Source organism: Oncorhynchus gorbuscha, linkage group LG22 (assembly GCF_021184085.1).
Source record: "Oncorhynchus gorbuscha isolate QuinsamMale2020 ecotype Even-year linkage group LG22, OgorEven_v1.0, whole genome shotgun sequence".
Taxonomy (NCBI): Eukaryota; Metazoa; Chordata; class Actinopteri; order Salmoniformes; family Salmonidae; genus Oncorhynchus; species Oncorhynchus gorbuscha.
This window is the reverse complement of record NC_060194.1, coordinates 47,842,942-47,852,133: the sequence shown is the minus strand read 5'-3', so window position 1 is coordinate 47,852,133 and position 9,192 is coordinate 47,842,942. Positions and strand designations below refer to the sequence as shown.

At 47.2% G+C, this 9,192-nt stretch overlaps 1 pseudogene; it reads left to right on the top strand.

The window, feature by feature from the left end:
- LOC124009875 overlaps window positions 1-628 on the top strand; it is a 34,028-nt pseudogene extending 33,400 nt beyond the window's left edge.
- Window positions 629-9,192: the final 8,564 nt, after the last annotated feature.

The window sequence follows — 9,192 nt, the reverse complement described above, 5'->3', positions numbered from 1 at the left end:
TACAGATGACCTACTGGTAGGAAACACATCCTGTAATCATTAACACTACAGAAACACATTCTGTAATCATTAACACTACAGAAACACACCCTGTAATCATTAACACTACAGATCTGTTTTGTGTCTTGTCAAACTCCCAGGTTCAATGTCCGATGTGTAAATGTCTTACACAGATCAGATTAGTGGTGAAGAATACCAGCCCCTTGTTTGTTTGTGTTCTACAGGATCAGTACAAGTTCTGCTATGAAGTGGCTCTGGAGTACTAGAACTGTGGATGAACAACAGTCTCAGCCTGGACGCAGAACTGTGGATGAACAACAGTCTCAGCCTGGACGCAGAACTGTGGACGACACGGGGGGGGGGGACTTTATAGACGAGACTGCAGCGTAGACCGACCTGTGTTTTTCATGATCGAATAACTGGAGCAGGACGAACACGCCTCCACAAGTACAGACACACACAGCTCTGTCTTTCTTAGCTTGATCAGCTGGATGAGGTGACAGAGGTGAGGTGTACTGTTGTCTCTATATAGTTCCATCAGTCTCTGATCTGCTACCAGGAAGGATTCAGGAGCACAATGTTTTACACCCTCGCCCCTACACCCTCGCCCCTACACCCTCTCCCCTACACCCTCGCCCCTACCCCCTCGCCCCTACACCCTCGCCCCTACACCCTCGCGCCTACACCCTCTCCCCTACACCCTAGCCCCTACACCCTCGCCCCTACACCCTCTCCCCTACACCCTCTCCCCTACACCCTCGCCCCTACACCCTCGCCCCTACACCCTCTCCCCTACACCCTCTCCCCTACCCCCTCGCCCCTACACCCTCGCCCCTACACCCTCGTCCCTAAACCCTCGCCCCTACACCCTCGCCCCTACACCCTCGCCCCTACACCCTAGACCATTTCACAAGGTCAAATTCCTCGTACATGTAAATCAGGGTTTCTTGAAAGACGGAACAATCGAAAAACATTTTAGCCCAAATATTTTTTCTTCTTCATAATAACAACATTTTAACTATATCTTTTAATAATAAACCAAAGTAATAGCTATCACACCTTTGTAAAGGAACAACCTCCTAATGATGACCTTTTTTTCATAGTAAAACTCCTTCAGACATGAAAGGCCTTATGTTTTTACTGTCCGACGAGTGTTTAATGGCCTTGTTTCCTTCTAACATTGTAGCTGGTTTTATGGCCTTGTTTCCTTCTAACATTGTAGCTGGTTTTATGGCCTTGTTTCCTTCTAACATTGTAGCTGGTTTTATGGCCTTGTTTCCTTCTAACATTGTAGCTGGTTTTATGGCCTTGTTTCCTTCTAACATTGTAGCTGGTTTTATGGCCTTGTTTCCTTCTAACATTGTAGCTGGTTTTATGGCCTTGTTTCCTTCTAACATTGTAGCTGGTTTTATGGCCTTGTTTCCTTCTAACATTGTAGCTGGTTTTATGGCCTTGTTTCCTTCTAACATTGTAGCTGGTTTTATGGCCTTGTTTCCTTCTAACATTGTAGCTGGTTTTATGGCCTTGTTTCCTTCTAACATTGTAGCTGGTTTTATGGCCTTGTTTCCTTCTAACATTGTAGCTGGTTTTATGGCCTTGTTTCCTTCTAACATTGTAGCTGGTTTTATGGCCTTGTTTCCTTCTAACATTGTAGCTGGTTTTATGGCCTTGTTTCCTTCTAACATTGTAGCTGGTTTTATGGCCTTGTTTCCTTCTAACATTGTAGCTGGTTTTATGGCCTTGTTTCCTTCTAACATTGTAGCTGGTTTTATGGCCTTGTTTCCTTCTAACATTGTAGCTGGTTTTATGGCCTTGTTTCCTTCTAACATTGTAGCTGGTTTTATGGCCTTGTTTCCTTCTAACATTGTAGCTGGTTTTATGGCCTTGTTTCCTTCTAACATTGTAGCTGGTTTAACTTTGTTATACAGATCTCAATGCCTTTTTTGTGTTTTGTTTCATACCACTGTATAATTCTCCAGGGTTCCTTTCATTAGCATTTTTTGGAATGTTTTTCTAGATTAAGAAAATTAAACAAGATTTATAAAGTTAGGTTTATCCTGATTTTCACAGCACAGCAAACAGTTTAAGCATATTTTGCAGGACTATTATTAACATATTGTTTCAGAATATAAAATATAATATATATATATATATGCATATACATATACTGTATATATACTGTATATGTCTTAATTGGGATAGCAATAAGTGACAGAGTTGACAAGGAACTGACAGAGGTGACGGAACTGACAGAGGTGACGGAGGTGACGGAACTGACAGAGTTGACGGAGGTGACGGAACTGACAGAGGTGACGGAGGTGACGGAACTGACAGAGGTGACGGAGGTGACGGAACTGACAGAGGTGACGGAACTGACAGAGGTGACGGAGGTGACGGAACTGACAGAGGTGACGGGGTGACGGAACTGACAGAGGTGACGGAGGTGACGGAACAGACAGAGGTGACGGAGGTGACGGAACTGACAGAGGTGACGGAACTGACAGAGGTGACGGAACTGACAGAGGTGACGGAGGTGACAGAGGTGACGGAGGTGACGGAACTGACAGAGGTGACGGAGGTGACACGGAACTGACAGAGGTGACGGAGGTGACAGAGGTGACAGAGGTGATGGAACTGACAGAGGTGACGGAGGTGACAGAGGTGACAGAGGTGACGGAACTGACAGAGGTGACGGAGGTGACAGAGGTGACGGAACTGACAGAGGTGACGGAACTGACAGAGGTGACGGAACTGACAGAGGTGACGGAGGTGACAGAGGTGACGGAGGTGACGGAGGTGACAGAGGTGACAGAGGTGACGGAACTGACAGAGGTGACGGAGGTGACAGAGGTGACAGAGGTGACGGAACTGACAGAGGTGACGGAACTGACAGAGGTGACGGAGGTGACAGAGGTGACGGAGGTGACGGAGGTGACAGAGGTGACAGAGGTGACGGAACTGACAGAGGTGACGGAGGTGACAGAGGTGACGGAGGTGACGGAGGTGACACGGAACTGACAGAGGTGACGGAGGTGACAGAGGTGACGGAGGTGACAGAGGTGACGGAGGTGACGGAGGTGACGGAGGTGACAGAGGTGACAGAGGTGACGGAGGTGACACGGAACTGACAGAGGTGACGGAACTGACGGAGGTGACGGAGGTGACAGAGGTGACGGAGGTGACGGAGGTGACGGAGGTGACAGAGGTGACGGAGGTGACACGGAACTGACAGAGGTGACAGAGGTGACGGAACTGACAGAGGTGACGGAGGTGACGGAGGTGACGGAGGTGACGGAACTGACAGAGGTGACGGAGGTGACGGAGGTGACAGAGGTGACGGAGGTGACGGAGGTGACGGAACTGACAGAGGTGACGGAGGTGACACGGAACTGACAGAGGTGACGGAGGTGACAGAGGTGACGGAGGTGACGACTCAAAACAGACATTTATTTGTTGATTAAAACAACAACAAAAAAGTTACAAATACAAAAATGTGTCAAATTATTTAGTTTGAAAAATCCCAATAACATGATAATAACATAACAATAACATGATAATAACATAACAATAACATGATCATAACATAACAATAACATGATAATAACATAACAATAACATGATCAGATCTTTCAGATGTTCTGACAGAGTTGACGTGTACTAATTGCATATTTTTTTACTAATTTAGTCAAGTGGTATACTACGTAGCAATTTAGTTTTTTTGCTCAATTGCTTTTTTTGGCTCTAAAACCTCATAAACATATACCTAATTAAATGCAACATATTCTATATTAATTTTATACCTTTATTTAACAAGGCAAGTCAGTTAAGAACAAATTCTTTTTTTCAATGACGGCCTAGCAACTGCAGGTTCAGGGGTAGAACGACAGATTTGTACCTTGTCAGCTCGGGGATTTGAACTTGCAACCTTCCGGTTACTAGTCCAACACTCTAACCACTAGGCTACCCTACCACCTCTACACTCTAACCACTAGGCTACCCTACCACCTCTACACTCTAACCACTAGGCTACCCTGCCGCCCCTCCACTCTAACCAGTAGGCTACCCTGCCGCCCCATCTATAATCTATAAGGTAGATGGAGATGACTGGTTGTGACCATGGGGTGGATCAATAATATTTGTTTAATGTAGCTGCCCATTCTCGTTCCTGAATAATTTGAGTTGACCAAAACTCCGAACACATCTTTTATGAATCACAGTGACGACAGAGAAGGGACATGAGATCCTACTTCAGTTAATATCCATTATTCTCCGTTTTTAGATTTTTAAACACTTTTGAGTTTGAAATTGTGGTCCTTTGCTCCAGACAAGGACATTTCACAAAGCCGACATGGAAAATAATAATATTGCAAATATTTAGGAAAATTTCCCTGAATAAAAATATTTTTCCTCATAAAATTCCCCTAAATGTAATCGTTTTAGCCTAGTGGTTAGAGTGTAGAGGTGGCAGGTAGCCTAGTGGTTACAGTGTAGAGGTGGCAGGTAGCCTAGTGGTTAGAGTGTAGAGGTGGCAGGTAGCCTAGTGGTTAGAGTGTAGAGGTGGCAGGTAGCCTAGTGGTTAGAGTGTAGGGGAGGCAGGTAGCCTAGTGGTTAGAGTGTAGGGGTGGCAGGTAGCCTAGTGGTTAGAGTGTTGGGTCAGTAACCAGCAGGTAGCCTAGTGGTTAGAGTGTTGGGTCACTAACCATCAGGTAGCCTAGTGGTTAGAGTGTTGGACTAGTAACCAGCAGGTAGCCTAGTGTTTAGAGTGTTGGACTAGTAACCAGCAGGTAGCCTAGTGGTTAGAGTGTTGGGTCACGAACCATCAGGTAGCCTAGTGGTTAGAGTGTTGGGTCACTAACCATCAGGTAGCCTAGTGGTTAGCGTGTTGGGTCAGTAACCAGCAGGTAGCCTAGTGGTTAGAGTGTTGGACTAGAAACCAGCAGGTAGCCTAGTGGTTAGAGTGTTGGACTAGTAACCAGCAGGTAGCCTAGTGGTTAGAGTGTTGGACTAGTAACCAGCAGCCTAGTGGTTAGTATTGGACCAGTAACCAGCAGGTAGCCTAGTGGTTAGAGTGTTGGGTCAGTAACCAGCAGGTAGCCTAGTGGTTAGAGTGTTGGACTAGTAACCAGCAGGTAGCCTAGTGGTTAGAGTGTTGGACTAGTAACCAGCAGGTTGCAAGGTAGAAATCTGTCTTTCTGCCCCTGAACAGGCAGTTAACCCACTGTTCCTAGGCCGTCATTGAAAATAAGAATTTGTTCTTAACTGACTTGCCTGGTTAAATAAAGGTGAAATAAAAAAAAATGTTTAAAAAAATAAATAATAGATTGTCCTGACTTTCAAGAATCCCTGAATGACATTCTGAGTGTATATTTGAGATGGGAAAACTGTAGCTCCACCGTTCGCTATGCAGCTTAAGCCTCCTCATTGTTCTCAGACTGTGACGACAGGCTAGAAGAGAAGTGTCTAAGGGTCAGGGGTCAGTTTGGGTGCCTCTCTCTCTCTCTCTCTCTCTCCTTCCGAATCGTGTTTTACTGGAAGTTGAAATAACATTATAGAGATCATTTTACAGAGGAAGTAAAAAAAAATGCCTAAACGTTACTAAATGTCCTGTAAAATATGTAATGGTGTTATTATTATTATTAGTTGTTGATTATTGGCATCAGAAGTCGGAAGGGAGTCGGTACAATTATAGAAATAGGATGACTAGAACGGAGGTACCATTCAAGTCAATGGGTCTAAGAGGTGGAGGTCTATTTCTATGGGAACAATGTATCTGTATTATAAGCTTCTGTTCTCCCCTTCCTGTTCCCCTCCTTCCTGTTCCCCTCCTTCCTGTTTCCTGCCCCCCCCCACCACCACAAAAAGCACTTCCATTTTGTTTTGCATATTGTAAATAACTCTGTACATTATTTATTCGCAGTCTTTAATGTAATAATGGTGAATGACAGTTTAAAAGTGACAATCATCTTTTATGGGTTTGTTGATTTGATTATGTTGTTGTTGTTGTTGTTGTAGTTGTTTTTGTCATTATTGTACGATGGATAAATTACACTGTAAAAAGCATATAAATGTATCTGCAGTATAAAAAAAAAAGATTGTTGGAGGTGTTGTTGTTTTTTTCTTCCAGTTTTCAGACGAGGATATGAAATGTAAATAATCTCGATGATCTGTATGATGTTACTGTTACTACCGTCAAGTTAAACGTGGTGTTATAGCGACCTCTGCTGGGCAGATTCAGAATAGCAGCCCTATCAGAGAAGTGTCAGCTTTCAGCTGCAGGGAAAGGACAGGGAAAGGGGCCGATACCTAGTCAGTTGTACCTTCAACTAAAATGTATTGATTATATTGATAATCAAATGATTGAAATGAACAAACGTCTCGTCGTACATATTTATTCCCCTCCGGCTCAACTAATCTTTCATCCGTTGGTTAGTTGAACCAGGTGTTGTGTGTTAGTGTTGGGCTGGAACAAAACAAAAAGTACCATCTATTCTTCTCCTCCACAGGACTGAAGTTGAGTAACCCTGCTTTTGGATTCACGTTATCCAGGTCAACACGCAACCCACTTCCTGTCCTTATATCCATTCTCATCCTCCCGTTCTGATAGCTTCCCTTCCCCTCTTAATTCATTTAGCTAGCTCAGTTGTATCCCTCTGCGTTTTTGGACTCAGTGTTTTGGACGAGGGGGTCCCTGGCACAGCATCAGTGTGAATGATGGAACCACAGTCGGAATGTTCATCTGGGTCCCGGAACCATATTCCCTGTGTAGAGCACTCCTCCTTCTGACCAGGGCTCATAGGGTCCCCACAGGGCTCATAGGGTCCCCACAGGGCTCATAGGGTCCCCACAGGGCTCATAGGGTCCCCACAGGGCTCATAGGGTCCCCCAGGACTCATAGGGTCCCTACAGGGCTCATAGGGTCCCCACAGGACTCATAGGGTCCCCACAGGGCTCATAGGGTCCCCACAGGGCTCATAGGGTCCCCACAGGGCTCATAGGGTCCCCACAGGGAGGGTCCCCACAGGGCTCATAGGGTCCCCACAGGGCTCATAGGGTCCCCAGGGTCCCCACAGGGCTCATAGGGTCCCCACAGGGCTCATAGGGTCCCCACAGGACTCAGGGTCCCCACAGGGCTCATAGGGTCCCCACAGGGCTCATAGGGTCCCCACAGGGCTCATAGGGTCCCCACAGGGTCCCCATAGGGTCCCCACAGGGCTCATAGGGTCCCCACAGGACTCATAGGGTCCCCACAGGGCTCATAGGGTCCCCACAGGGCTCATGGGGTCCCCACAGGACTCATAGGGTCCCCACAGGGCTCATAGGGTCCCCACAGGACTCATGGGGTCCCCACAGGACTCATAGGGTCCCCACAGGGCTCATAGTGTCCCCACAGGGCTCTGGTCTAAAGTAGTGCACTCCTCCTTCTGACCAGGGCTCATGGGGTCCCCACAGGGGGTGGCGTGCTGGGGATGCTTTCATATTTCACACATGGACAGAGAGGACTGAATGGAAGGGTAGAGAGAGGGAGATAGAGGTCGGGAGAGGGGTAGAGAAAATGAGAGGTGGGGAGAGAGGGAGGGAGGGGGAGGGAGGAGAGAGAGAGAGGGAGGTGTGGAGAGGGAGAGGGGGAGAGCGAATGAGAGATGGGGAAAGAGGGAGGGGGAGGGGGAGAGGGAAAGAGAGAGTTTGGGGGAGAGGGAGAGGGAGGTCGGAAGAGAGAGAGGTGGGGGGAGAGGGAGAGAGGTGGGGGGATAGAGAGAGAGCAGGATGAAATCACATTTTATTGGTCACATGCACATGGTTAGCGGAAGTTATTGCGAGTGTTACTTGTCCCGAAAGTGTAATATCTAACAAGTAATCTAACAATTCCCCAACAACTACCTAATACACACAAACCTAAAGGGGTGAATATATACATATAAATATGTACATATAAATACATGAATGAGTGATGGCCGAACTGCAGAGGCAAGTTGCAATAGATGGTATATAATACAGTATATACATACAGTGGGGCAAAAAAGTATTTAGTCAGCCACCAATTCCAAGTCTTTCATAGTTGAAGTGTACCTATGATGACAATTACAGGCCTCTCTCATCTTTTTAAGTAGGAGAACTTGCACAATTGGTGGCTGACTAAATACTTTTTTGCCCCACTGTACATATGAGATGAGTAATGTAAGATATGTAAACATTATTAAAGTGACTGGTGAAAGTGGCCAATGATTTGGAGTCTGTATGTGTGCAGGGAGATGAGGTGTTGAGGTGTTGAGGCTGTGTGGAGGGAGATGAGGTGTTGAGGTGTTGAGGCTGTGTGGAGGGAGATGAGGTGTTGAGGTGTTGAGGCTGTGTGGAGGGAGATGAGGTGTTGGGGTGTTGAGGCTGTGTGGAGGGAGATGAGGTGTTGGGGTGTTGAGGCTGTGTGGAGGGAGATGGCATGTTGAGGCTGTGTGGAGGGAGATGAGGTGTTGGGGTGTTGAGGCTGTGTGGAGGGAGATGAGGTGTTGAGGTGTTGAGGCTGTGTGGAGGGAGATGAGGTGTTGGGGTGTTGAGGCTGTGTGGTGGGAGATGAGGTGTTGGGGTGTTGAGGCTGTGTGGTGGGAGATGAGGTGTTGAGGCTGTGTGGAATGAGATGAGATGTTGAGGCTGTGTGGAGGGAGATGAGGTGTTGAGGTGTTGAGGCTGTGTGGAGGGAGATGAGGTGTTGAGGCTGTGTGGAGGGAGATGAGGTGTTGAGGCTGTGTGGAGGGAGATGAGGTGTTGAGGCTGTGTGGAGGGAGGTGAGGTGTTGGGGTGTTGAGACTGTGTGGAATGAGGTGAGGTGTTGATGCTGTGTGGAGGGAGATGAGGTGGTGAGGTGTTGATGCTGTGTGGAGGGAGATGAGGTGTTGAGGTGTTGAGGCTGTGTGGAAGGAGATGAGGTGTTGAGGTGTTGAGGCTGTGTGGAGGGAGATGAGGTGTTGATGCTGTGTGGAGGGAGATGAGGTGTTGAGGTGTTGAGGCTGTGTGGAAGGAGATGAGGTGTTGAGGTGTTGAGGCTGTGTGGAGGGAGATGGCATGTTGAGGCTGTGTGGAGGGAGGTGAGGTGTTGGGGTGTTGAAGCTGTGTGGAGGGAGGTGAGGTGTTGAGGTGTTGAGGCTGTGTGGAGGGAGATGAGGTGTTGAGGTGTTGAGGCTGTGTGGAGGGAGATGAGGT